Here is a 14,484-nt window from a genome sequence, read left to right as displayed (position 1 = left end):
AGCCCCGGCTCATGGAAATGAATCCTCCTAGTTGCACCACATGGAACCTGTCTCTGTCAGGAGAGAATTAGCATCTAATAGGACAGAAAACTAGATATCTCCGTCCAACGATGGAATGCCTCACCAGCACTCGAAACAAAACTTGGTTGGAAGCTTAGAAACCCATGGAGTTGAGCTAGTGATGCAATACAAGGCGAGAGGGGTTCACACGACAGTATGAAGACATAGGGCCATGAAAATACCAGGCTAGTAACGCTCTCGCAGCACTAGTAGTCGACGCGGGGAAGTGCTCTCAGAGGCCGTTCCCCCTCTCTCCCCTCTCAACATGCCTCGCCGCTTGTGCATGGTGTTGTTTGCACGAAGGCATCGTAGTCATCCTTGTCCCCACACCAACATGAAAACCGGTTCACAACCCAATGTGGAATGTGCATACGAATTTCTACATCGTGGTATGGTGACTCAATGATTGCCATATCGCCCTCCTCTTGAGAACGAGTACCCCCGAACATCCCCAGACCATCTTCCTGAAGATGGCATCTCAAGGAAGCGGTCCCAAATCGACTAGTATGGCGATGGCTCCCATTTAATGCCCGTCCCACCTAAAGTTGATGTAGGGGAGGTATGGGGGCGGCCTCTTAGGAGGTTATCCTAAATTTGTCACCTCTCGCCATTTCTTGGTTGAAATAGTCGAGCAATGGCTCTTTCCAACTCTCAAGGCTGATAGGAATTTGTCGAATGGGGAGGCTACACATGGCACAAGTGCGATGGTGGGCATGAATGTGCCACAAAAACGATGGTGCTTTAGATGTGTGCTGCAGGTACCAAATCGTCGGCAACATTGTAGTAGTCAAGTGATAGCGGTGCAACGGCAAGCAAGCGCCATGCACTACGTGCAGCATGCCACCTCAAGGACTATAGTGCAAGGTCTATGACTAGTCAATGGCATATTTCTCATGCTGCTTGCCACTTCTGCTTTAAAGTTCAATGATGATGGCGACTGCCTCATCTTCCTCATATAGGAATGTGGGTCAAGATTGCACCTCACACGATTGTTGACCTTGAACAATTCTTGATTTCAATGGATACGTGTGATTGAGTGGTCTATCCATTATGCAAAGGTACTATTTCTAGTATCACTATGGAAAAAAATATGTGCAAAAAAATGGCCTAAATTTTACAAAATTATAAACAACACAATACATGGTTTGCTAACTTTATCAAAGGAATTGAAAATTTGGGCGATTTCTTGGTACAATGTATTCAAAAGAAGATGAACTTTAGGAGATTCCCACATAACCAAAAAGTGTACATGCATTGTCTCACTCTACAAGTGCATCCTCATCTGTATCAACACCTACAATTTCATCATCATCAAGTTCACTGTCATCATTTAATGAGATGACTGAGAAGTAGATGATCCATGCTCTTCCACACTATCAATAAGAACATTATCTTTGTCCTTAAGAAGACCTAGCGCCCCTTCCATTTGCAACCGTGTGAGTCTAGAGGAGTAGGGTACAACAAGATGTGTTGCATAGGCCAATGTAGGTGTTGGTACAGATGAGGATGCAATTGTAGAGTGAGACAATGCATGTACACTTTTATATCTCACTCTACAAGTTCATCATCATTTGATTTTATCTACATTTTCTATTGTCTTCTTCCTTAGGTGTCCACATTTGTAAGTTGAAAATCATAAACAAGTATGTCTACTTCTCGAAGATCAAGAACATTCATTTGTGGCTGGTTTTTGGTGCCCCTTCTTGCCCTTTTCCAAATTGGACATGAAACTATTTCAAGAGCATATTTCCCTTTCAATGGACTAGTGTGCATAGTCCTATGCACAATTATGGAAGTCACCTACCCTTAGATAGACTTTTGAATTTCTACCAAATTAGCAATCCAAAATGGATGTCCAAGAGGGTCCTCTCGAGCTAGCGTTGCAATCATGGATCAAACTATCAAATCTTGCATAGAACCTGCCCACATTTTAGTGAGCCCTTCTCATCTTTGACAATATCATCGTGCACCAAGGTACATCTCTTGTGCAGGTATGTTGATTATCTACCTCAAGTGATAGAATCTAAGGTTGGTAGCTTGTCCTGAAGGAGGACAAGACGTTGGCCATATAAAGTCATTGCACAAAGTAGTAGTGTTACTCTTAAGCTAATCAAAGATGAGGGCTTGGTCTTTAAAGAAAGTATTCCACCACATTCTACTGTCTGCACTTCTAGAGAAGGTTTTTACCTTCTTTATCAAACTCCTCTTTTCATACATTCAATTTTCATAGTCAACTTCCCTTCCTTGAGCTTGTGGCTTCTTTACCTCACTATCAATAGCTATAGGTTCTTGCATTGAAGCATGCATTTCACATACTAAAATAAAATTGCAAGCCATCCATGGGTACCCAATCTGGAGAAGAGCCATATTGCTTACCATATCGATATGTTCTTTGATCTACATTTTTCTTGATGAGAAATTAATGCTAAAAGCTCAAGTCATTCAACCTCGTGTTACAACATTCCTCACTTGGTCCACCTTGAATAAATCTCCTAAAATCGTAAGTCTCTTTCAAGTGATAATTATCAGGTTGTGGAAAATAAGTTTCTTTCACAAGATATATTATCTCTACCAAAGTGAATGCAACATTTCTTCCAAGCTTCTTGGAAAATGTACTAAAAGTTTGATCTATTTGATTGTGAGCATGACCAACTAAGAGGAACCCAACCCTAATCGATATATAGTGTTCTTGGAAGGGGGTCTTCACATGACATGAGAATGCAATGAGTTATTGTGATTGATAGATTCACATCATTATGCAAAATTGGATAATTGAAGAGCTTTTTATGATACAAGAGATATGCCAGGAGATGCATTTGCACAAATGTCTCTTACTTCAAGTCTTTTGGAATGATCATGGAGTGTTTCAAATAGGCCTTCTTTTGATCCCATACCATCCATAAAGTGCCTAAGATAATTATCGATATTCTTCAAATAGTTTCTTCTATGCTTTGCTAACTTTAATCTTTCTTAGGTCTGTTCCTCTCTATGGTGCTTAAGAGTAACAAAAAAATTGCTACACACACACAAAGTCTTTTAGAGAATCAACTTGTACATGTAAAATACCTTGGTACCTTATTTGCTTGAGGTTGTTTCCCTTTGTCATTGAACCTTGAGGTTTGCACATACACTATATATTCCCATTCTCAGTTTTGGGGGGGTCTTCACATTATTAAAGGGGTTCTTTCATAATCTATTGAAATGACTATAACTAGTAACTAAATCATTCATTGCTCTCTAACATCTCCGCCTTCTATAGTGTGAAAGCCTCAAATCTTGTGTAATCATCCATCAAGTGCAGTTTTCTTGTTGTGGGCATCACTTCTGCATTTAAAGCAAAATATGTGCATATGTCCAATTACATCCATGATATGTGCATATGTCCAATTGGCCCAATTAGACATGGATTCCTAAAACAACTTATTCTCTTTTGTACACATGCAAGCCTTGCCTTCCCCAAGCAATGAGTGTTGTTAAAGGTTGATCTTCAAATCTACATACTCCCTAAACTATACTTCACCTACTAGTTCTTCAAAGGGATGATTGTTGCATTCAAGTAATAATCTTGTTCCTCACAATTCAAACCAAACTATTGTGTCCTCACAACTCTAAACTTTCTCACACCTACTCTCCCTAAACAATTTTGAACACAACACATAGTGGTGCATGTCTCCTTCAAGTAAGCATCAGATATTACGAATTGCATTCTTCTCCCACCATAACTAGTGGATCTTTTATCAATCTACATAGGAAATTAGAAACAATGTGCCTCTTTGTTTAGATGTTGAAGATAATTTTTTGCATTCATATCATGCGTGGTAGTAGAATGAACATTAGGTAGGTGCTGGCAACTTCAAAACTGATGCATTGCGTTTCAATCCTTGTGAAAGAATATCGCTCATATGAGGACAATCAAAATTTTGCCCGCTCACTAACATGTTCAAACAAGGACATAAACACATTCTCATAACTAAATTCGAGGTTATATCTTCAAGAGATTGAAGGCTTGTGAGGGCTGATGAAACTTCTAGTTTGAGATGACTTAGAGGAAGATGCACTTCAAGGACCATAGGTTGAGACTAAGATTTACATCTTGAAGATCACAATTACAATAAGGAAATGCCCATACAGAAGCCTAGCATTATATATAGACAAATGTATTTAGGCCTATTATTGTACACCCTAAACCGACCCTAAAAATGGAACCCAAAAAGGACTATAATAATGCCAAAAAAGGGTTTTGAGATCCACATCTTTGGAAAAATATATATTAATATATTATTTTTGAAAATGTGTACCTTGGACATGAAAACGTTATTTATATTGAGCTAATAATGAAAAACTAATTTTTAAGTAGTTGTTTGAAAAAGTAAATATTTTCATATTTTTTAAAATGTTGGACTTGAAATTGTAATTTACGTTGACCTGATTATCTAAAACTATAACATCAAAATCCTAACCCTAATCCACCTAATCTCCCTCCTCCCAACTCTAATAGCCTGTAGAATCCAAGCCAACATCTAAAATGTCTACATACCCCAAAAAGTGAGTGGAATCATTAGATTCTTTTTAGATGCTCTTTCATTTTCATTGCAATTACGCATATAAAAATATTTGTTATCCAAATAAAATCATTCTTTTTTTTTGGAAAGCCCTGATGTAAATCCAATCCTGAGATCCAATTCGTATGCAATCCCGATGTGGGCTACATGCAAATCCAATCTCTAAGATCAAATTTGCATGTAGATGCATGCTAACACGATCCCTAGGATTGGATTAGCATGCATCCCACATAGGGTCTACATGGTAATCCAATCCAAAGGATCAAATCAGCATGAAGCTCCATGCAAATCTGATCCCAATTATCAAATTTACATGAAGCTTCATGCAAATCCAATCCATGGGATCGGAATTACATGAAGAGTGGTGCTAATTTGATCTCGACAATTGGATTAGCATGCATTTACATGGAAATAAAATGCCAAGGATTGGATTTGCATGCATTCTTCATGCAAATCTAATCCTCAGGATCAGATTAGCATGTAGTCCCTATGTGGGATGCACGCTAATCCAATACCTAAGATCGAATTCACATGATTATGCAGGCTAATCCAATCCTTGGGATCAAATTTTCTTAACTTCCTTAGACTTATAATCCCAAGGAACAAATTTTGATTGTTTTTGTTGATTTTCATAATTTTTTTTGAAAAACTTATGGTTATCTAGCATATTTTGGGTGTTCTTTTGTCATTTTTCTTTTGTAAAATATAGAGTTTTTGTACATTTGTATAATGCTGAGGACCCTTGGGTTTTTGAAGTTTTTGGCAATAAAATGGTACTTTTATGCTCCAAAATTTTTGTTTTTCTTATTTTTTAAATTGGTTCTAAGCTTTTATTCAAATTTCTAACACAATTGCTATTTTGTCATGTCTCTCTTTTTGCAGACCAATCAAGTTGAAAACTAAGTAGCCCAGTGATGAATCTAACCTTCTGGGTTCCTTTCCTATTACAACCCCTATCAAAATCACCGAGAAAATTAGGTCTAAAGCTTCCTCACCTACAACACAAATGAAGTTGTTTGTCTCTAGAGGATAGTAAGAGGCCTCCTCAACGTCAAGCCACCTACTCATTAGAAGTTGTTAACAGTAGAGCAGTTCCACCAAGAAGGCCCCCAAGACATTTCTAAAGGATTCCACTAGTACCTTTGCAATAGGTGATTTTTGGAGATCATGGACAGAGACTTATTATTATTTTTTGCAAGGGGTTCCATCTTCTCGACGATGAGAAGAATTACAAGTGTTGTGGTCTTGTAAGGTCAGTTACCTATAGTGAAGATGGAAATGACTTTATGACCTAAGTATCAAAGGATCAAGGAGACTTTAGTAATTGAGATCGATTGTGATTTTGACAAAATTAAGCCTCCCTAATTGAAAGTAGATGTAAAGGAAGTAGTAAGGACCACCTCCAGACTCTTGCCAAAACTGCTCACTTACATTTTTTTAGAGAAGGTGTCAATGGAAAACGAAAGTTAGAAGTCCCCAAATACTTAGAGCATCAAGAGGACCAATACTAACTCCTCACTTGGGCTAGTAGAGGGTAGTGCTAAGGGTGCAGTTAAGAGATGAAAGCAGACTCCATAGAATCAAGATTTTGATTTAGCACCAAGCTCAGAGGATGTGGAGGTTGACACTGGTGTTCTTGGCATGCAATAGAATTCACACATTGTGGATACTAAACAAAGCATTCCAAGAGAGCAGATAAAGCAAAACAAGCCGCTTGGTGCCAAGCCATTCTCAATTCAAACAAGCAAGCTTCTTACGCCTCCTAAGGAACTAAACACTGGTAGGAGACCACTTGAGGTCAAACCACCTCATGTACATGTGTCAAGTCGAAGGTCCAGGATGAAGATAAACCCTTTGGCCAATGTGGTCCCATTTTTTGTCATGGTGGATCTAGCTCTTTGTCCTAATAAGAGCAGTTTTAATGTTTCCAAAACAAATATCTATGACTATTTTGTTATTGGTGGGTGTCACAATGCAGAGACTAGGAGACAATTATGCACTAAGTATCTTGACTCTCCTGATTTTAAAATAGCAATCAACATTCCTAAACTTCAACTTCTTGGAAAGTTTGTGAAGCATGTTGCTTTGCATTCTCACAGTAAACTCTCTCTTCTGTAGCCATTGTGGTAGTCATGAGAAAATAATTCATGCTTTCTACTTATATTGTTTTTCCTTCCTGCATATGTCAACATAGATGGTGGTCTCTATTCTCTTGTTGATTTTTTGAGTTGTTGCTCTTCTGGTTGATCTTTTGTAGTTTCTTGCTTTTTGTCACATCAACCTTCTCTATGATTGACTAGTTGGTGTGACTATCTCTTATGTATTTGATGTCTTTCATTATAATTCTTCATCAAATAATACATCTCTAGAGATGATGACCTTTTGGCTGATGGGATCATACAGCTCGTATGCTTTGTTCTCATGTCCATATCCAACCATGATGCATTAATGTGACTTAAAATCTAGCTTCTTGCAACGATTGTCATGTATGCGAGCATGTGCTATGCATGCAAAAATGTGGAGATGCCCAATGCCTGGCTTAAGTCTATTAAATGCCTCATAAGATGTATACCTTGTATTAGGTCATGTGGAAGTCAATTAAGTAGTTTGTGGTGTGGATTTCCATTACTCTTGCAAAAGCTCATGAATGACAAAGACACGTATTCACCTCCTCTATCTAATCAAGTACTTTGATCTTTTCGCCTATCTGGTAGTCATTGGTGGACATGAAGTGGTACACTAAAACATTAATGTTGTATGTATCAAATAAAGAGTACCTATTTATCTATAGAACTGTCTCTAAAGCTACCCAAAGTAAAATGGAGAACTACCCTTAATGCAGAAATGGATGCTTTGTATAAAAACAACACTTGGGATTAATGTGACTTGCCACTAGGAAAGAATTCAATAGAAAACTTGGGTTTACAAAGTCAACTACAATCCATATGTGACATTGAAAGATACAAAACTACTTGCAAAAGGTTAGTACAATAATATGGTCAAATTATGATGAGCCTTAGGCTTTAATAGCAAAGTTGGAATCCATAAGATTTTTTATATCAATAGCTACACTCAAAAGATGGAATGTGCACGAGCTAGATGTCAAAATTTATTTTTTCAATGACTGCTTAGATGAGGACGTCTACATGCAACAACTATTGGGGTATATTGAGCAGGGAAAATAGAATTAGATTTGCCATCTCAAGAAAAGTCTCTATGTCTTAAAGCAAGCACACCCAAGTGTTGATTTAATGAAATTGACAAGTATTTTGCTAAAGTGGGACATATGAAGTCAAATGTAGACCATACGCTCTACTACAAATTTCAAGGGGAGACATTACCATTGAATTCTTATATGTAGATATTTGATTGTGATAGAAAGAAATGATAGCTTTATCAAAAAGCTGAAACAAGACTTATTTGTCAAAGTCACAGAGAGACAATATTCCTTGCTTTGCCCAAAAAATTCCCATTGCACCAATCTCAACCCATAGGCCTTGATACAAGGCTTAAGATCAAGACTAGTGAACCTCAAGCCATAAGACAAACAAAAAACCTAAACCCATGAAAAGTAAACCAAGAACAAAACCAAAAATATGCTATGTTTATTAAAGAAACACAACACAATTGAGATGCAAAAATCAACATTAGACAATTAATAGCTAGCCTACAACCTAGAGACCATGAACACCCTAACTTGAAAACAAAAACATAGTTAGCCTACAACCTAGAGACCATGAACACCCTAACTTGAAAACAAAAACATAGTTAGCCTACAACCTAGATACCATGAACACCCTAACTCCAAAAAAAAACATAGTAGACGTACACCCAATTGAGGTAAAACAAAATTTCATGAAAGTCTTAAAGTACTCTCACAATACTAGACCTGCTTCCCAATGCAAATCATGCAGCTTGCACATGATTGCACATGAAGGCCACGATAAACACACATCACCATAAGGTACCATAGTTTGTGGACAAAAGTGCACACTAACTAGACTGAATGTAGCATAATTAAATCATGCACTAAGTGTAAAGACGGACCAACTAACAAGAAGCCAAACATGATGCAATTGAGTTGCTCATCTCCTAATCGAGCTCTTGAGGTACAAAACCTATCAGTGTGTTTGGCATGTCCTGGGGGGACTTCTTCAATTCATCTCAACATTGTTTGCTCGTGGGAGACGGGGGTGTGGGTGCACTAGTGGAATGAAGGAAGGGAAATTTACTTTTCCTTTGAAGGCATGCCATGCATTCTTGATGTATGCAACTTTGAACTCTATGGCTGGAATGTTCTTCTATGTCATTCAAAATAGACACTACATATATTGGTTGATTAAGAATTATTTAACATGGAGTATGATATTTGGAAGTCTAATTTTTTGTATTCCTTTCTTGAACTATACATATTAGATCTTCTTTAGATTTAAACAATATAGTTTAACATGGTTTTATTTCTCTCAACCTTTTAAAAAGGTGGTTTGTTGTAAATAGTAATCATTCACATGAAAATCGTTCATAAATGGGAGTGTCTTTAATTTCAGTATTGCATTTTAGAATGTGTTTAGAACAACTCCCAAATATTTCTATGTATTTTTGTTTACTGGCATTCATGTCAACTACAATCGATTGCTCACACTTTTGACCTCTTTTTTGGGGTGTGTTACTTTGGTGTTCATTTAATCCATATTTTAAACATTTTCTTGATTATGCTTCAACTGTAGTGGACAATTGAGTTATATATTTTTGGGTTTCTTAATAGTTTCTAAGTTCACCTATTTTGTGTTTAAGTGTATTCATGGACATTTTCATGTTTGAGTATTTTTTCTTAAGATGCTCACTATTGTTTGGATGTTGCTTTTTTAATCCTTGTAAACAATTTTTCTCTTAAGCATAAATTTTGTTATATGATAATTGAACATGTATGATATTCATATCTCAAAAAACATTGTTAACATCATAATGTGTTTCTTAATGTTGTGTCTCCATTTCTCAATTTTAAATAATAGTGCTTACAAGAATGCTTAGTGTTAATAGTTTCTACCTCTTTGTAGTATAATATCTAATTTTCAAATGTAAAAGGAGCAGATGTATATCAAAAAAATAACAACATTTCCATCCTTTCAATGTACTAGGATTTCCATTAATAGATTCATGCCAATTATTGTGAATGTGTAAGGCCCAAAAATGCAATTGAGTACATTGAGTATTACATGTTCAAAAGCAAATCTATGTTGCCACTATGTTTCCAATTAGTATGTAACCGATCATAACTCCAAACATATTTGTCAAACATCTACCTTCCACCCTTTGAATAATAATTCAAATTTGAGTAGATGAGTATTTCTCTATAGAAAGTCAACAAAATAATGGTACCTACAAAACTTTATACACCCACTAGTCCTTTAAAATCACCTCAATTAAGGCTCCATCTATTGTGTTGATCATAGCTTTTAGGTTTGTGACTTTAATTAAAGAACTAATTTTTTGCAAACCAAACAAAAAACCTTTTTACCTTTCTTTCTTTACATGTACCACATATAGATTCATGCAATGTTTAATTGATATTGATAATGAAAAGAGTACCACATATTTGAAACAAATCAAATTAAATTAGTATCTCTCCCTTATATCTCAAGAATATATCTCATCATAAATAGGGGACAGTGAGCATCAAACCTTCACTTAACATAAGGAATACCTATTACCATAGCTTATTTGTTGAATGTGGGTACTTAAAACCCTTGACAATTCAAGTATTCTGTGCACTTTCACTAGAGTAATTGTAGTCAAGTCAAGCATATTAAGGACTATTGGTTGTGTTTTTTTTTGCAACCAACATTCCTTAACATAAACTATAACTCCGCAACATTTTTAAACCTCTCTAACACCTTCACGAAGCTAGAGTTCCTCTTACTCAAAAAACTAAAATGTAGAAAGAACTCTATTAATACAAGCAACTAATAATTTTGAAATACTAATGCATAATTATAACAGTGATTAGATTGTCAGCCAATTCTTGATCACAGAAAAGGAGCTTGTCTTTCTTCCGAAATGAGGTGCCCACTTGATGATCGGGGAAATCAACATTGCTAATGACAACTAATTGCCTTCTTTTTTGTTTATCAAGTTTTTCCTTGTATTTTAATATACTAGTTTTAGGGAAGAACAAGGACTTGACTGGAAATTGATTCATTCATTCAATTCTTGTTGAAGAATTAAATTCTAAACTAAAGTCCGAGGTTCCTCCATCATCTATAGGATTTCTTTTACACAGTTAAAAATTGGAGATTCTGGTCGACAATGACAAATCCACTAGGGTTAAAGCAAGAGGTGGGAATCTCATGAGCTTGTGAAGTCTAGTGCATGAGAGCTTCCTTCCTGTCAGTGGCTGATTGCAGGTGTGTTGGCCAAGCAAAGTGCTCAAGAAGGGATGAGATGTCTAGGGAAGGGTGTGTGGGATGCATGAGGTCTCAAGGTAATAGTGGTTCCTCAAAGTCAAGGGATGAGACAAGAGCTAGTCACAAAGAAGGACGAGACTCCCACTGTCCTATGCTAAGACACTTGCAAGAAGGATAGGAAGTGTTTTTCCAGAGATTCATGATGATCTTGCCAAGAAGTTATTGCATGCAGAAGCACAAAGGATATCCAAGGAGGTTGCTAGGAAGCCGTGGTTCAAATCGAGGAAGAAGCACAGTGTATCATCTAAGATTGGGCTCAACGAGGTTAAGCTGGAGCTCATGTAGCTTGCCAAAGGAGGGGTGTAGCTTTTTTTCACTAAATGTGTCCCATCACTGGTAGAGCTTGAGGAATTCCTCTCTTATGAATGCGATATTCCTTCCATTAGATTTGCTGCATGATTTCTCAAGAAGGGGTTTTTTATGGTTTTGTTGGCCTCGGAGTAGCTCAGAGATGAATTGGTGGGAAGATCTGCTTGTGTCACCATTTTGGTTATCCCATGGAGCCCTTTATTTAGCATCAACGAGTTCCTTTTTCATGAATTTTTAGGCTAGATTGACCTTCCAAATCTCCCTACCATTCTGATGAAATTGGTGGAACGTATTGCAGTGTCTAGGCCACGTTCTTCTTGTCACACCTCCCTTGGAATCGCCATCAAACCTCAAGCGAGATTGGATCTAGATATGCCAAATTTTGTGGAATTTTAGCTCGTGGATGGTTATGTTATTCCGCAACAAGTCGTATTTGGGGTGTTTCCTAACTCTTGCTTCATCTATTGTGATACCTTCCATTTTGCAAAGAATTCCCCTAAGAGGGCTACTAACACTCATTTGGTGATTGGGGGACAGCCAGAGGAGTCTGTGTCCACTCTTGTTGAAGGATTGAAGTGAGATCTGGCAAAGCAAGGTGACATGCAACCGATTGAAACCACTGGAAAGGGTTTGGAGATGGGAATTGAAGATAAGTTCACTAGCAATGATGTCGAGGAGCCTTGGAGGGTGGCCGTCCATAAGGATAAGTCGAAGGAGGTTGTGCACGATAGAATTTCTAATCCATCTCATATTGAATGTGTGCAAGGGATTGAGGGGGTGAAGAGCGACATGGAGCTTAGTGGAGGTGGTGAAGACTAACCAATATGAAGCTTTCCAATAAAGTAGTGGCCCGGAAGGCCTTGAGGAAAAGATGCCAGAAGCATATCATCAAAAGAGAACTCTGGAGTACCAATAAGGTGGGAAGAAAGTTCTTGGCACAAGCAATCAGAGCATGCGTGTCCTCTCCTCGAGGTTAGTTTTCAAAAGGCTTAACGAGGTGGCAAGGAATTTGAGGCAAGGTAAGAAAAAACGATGTAATTTTTTCCATAATGCTTACCACACCTTGGCGTATCAGTAGATGCGTAGATGTACCATAGAGTGGCAATGTTTAAGTCTGTCTTGACCATGTCTTGGAATCTTAGAGGCTATTATAACCAAATTAAGTAGAAAGGGTGTCTGATGGTCTTCAAAAGGTTAATGTGGACATTATTTTCCTACAGGAGCTTAAGTGTGGGGAGTGTGATCCTTTTGGTTTTCAACCTAAAGCTTGGATATGATGTGTTTGAGAATTGTTTGGTTAGGGAAAAAGGAGGGTGTGCTATTTTGACTAGAAAGTCGTTGGGGGCAAGGGATCTTTTTTGTCACCCAAGAGGTTGGTTTGTTGCAGTTTTTGTAGGCGTAGATTTAGGGTGGTAGGATGCTTCAGTTTAACTCAATCGATTAGGCATGGATGCCCGATTGCACCACTTCTTATTTCCTGTGTTCAATTCCCTTGTTGAATCGATTAAAGATGGTTGTAGGTAGGGATGGCTTATGGGTGTTCGTTTGCCTTCAGGGGGCAAGTCATGTTTGTTGATGATTTGATGACATTATGCAGAAGGATTCGAGTAGTGTTGATACCCGTAAAAGGTTGATCTTTGATTTTTGTTTGGTCTTGGGATCTGTCCAACAATTGGTAGAAATCATTTGCACCTAGGACTTCCTTAGATCCTAAACCACGGACTTGGCAGCTTCCATGCCTGTGCAGTGCTGAGTGGACCCCTAGGGGTGAGATAATTAGATATCTTGGTGTGCCTTTGGGCTTGGGGGTGACCTTGAGACGGAGATTTGAGTGTTTTAAGGAGCATATCAGGGCCAAGCTCTAGGGGTGGCATGTCTTGTACCTTGGATGGAATGCAAGATCTTTGGTGGTAAAGCATGTACTCTCAGTGATGGAAATTTATGTGACCATTGTGTGGAAATTTAGGCACTCTCATTGGCTGGAGATTGAGAAAATATTCCATGCCTTCTTGTGGGTTGAAGAGGACAAGAAGTGTTGGATGCATTATAAGGGAACCTCTCAAGGCTCCCAAGCAACAGGGGAGATTGAGGGTTCCTGATGTGGCTCTTGAGAATGTCCCCTTAATTGCAAAATGGCTCCCGAGTTGTTTGGGAGTAATGCTCTGTGGGTGGAGATGTTTTATTGGTTTGTGGAGAATGGCAGAAGAATGGGAATGGGAACTTGGCTAGGGCTAGGGCTAAACTGGTAGGGTTAAAATGGGAACTTGGCTAGGGCTAAACTGGTAGGAAAGGCTTTTCTCTTATTTCCCAGTGCAAATTTGGGGTTCAAATCTGATAGCAAGGTTTGTTACAGCATGGAAAATTATTGTCATGTAAGGGAATGGGGTGTCTGGGGTGATGTCAATTTGGGGGAGTGCATTTGGTGGAGTAAATATGGGGTTGTGGATGGACAACCTTTGGCCCTCTTAAATATTTCATGTGCCAGGGCCATCTTTAAGAAGGGCATAAGGTATTGGGAGCAGATTTGGGACATCAATAAGGGATTTTTTATACATCTAGGTGAGATAACTTGCCGATTCTTGCTCAATGTGAGGGAGACGGTGTTTATGAACTCAATTTTGAGGAGAGTTACAGAGGATTGGCTGACCAAATGATCTATTTCTAGGGGCCTAAGAGTCCAACAATGGTGGTTGGGCAAGACCCAATTGAGAACAATTTCTGCTAAGGCCTCGTATAGATTGTTTCTTGAGGATCAAATGTCACTAATGATCTCAGTAAGAAATGGGGACTTTGTTGGTCTCATCGGGATGGTGGAGGGACAAATTTAAGGAGATTTAGCACAGGTGGAGGGTTGGGAAGGTGAGATTTCTTTTGTGGAAAATTGTTCATCACACTGGCTCCCTCTTCGAGATAAGCTTGCTAAGAGAATTCACATTAAGTTTGTGTGCCCTATGTGTGGAAGTTCTACTAAGCGTATGCAACATTCGTTTTGGCACTGCTCGACCTCCAAGGGGGTTTGGTTGAGGATTGAGGGGGCAATGCAAAAGGTCAGACTAATGTCTAGATTTAATTTGGTTGCTAATTGGCAA

Source organism: Dipteris shenzhenensis, chromosome 2 (genome assembly GCF_047967505.1).
Source record: "Dipteris shenzhenensis isolate YYH24624 ecotype China chromosome 2, Dip_SZ_1.0, whole genome shotgun sequence".
In the NCBI taxonomy this organism is placed as follows: Eukaryota; Viridiplantae; Streptophyta; class Polypodiopsida; order Gleicheniales; family Dipteridaceae; genus Dipteris; species Dipteris shenzhenensis.
Note: the sequence above shows the minus strand (reverse complement) of the source record.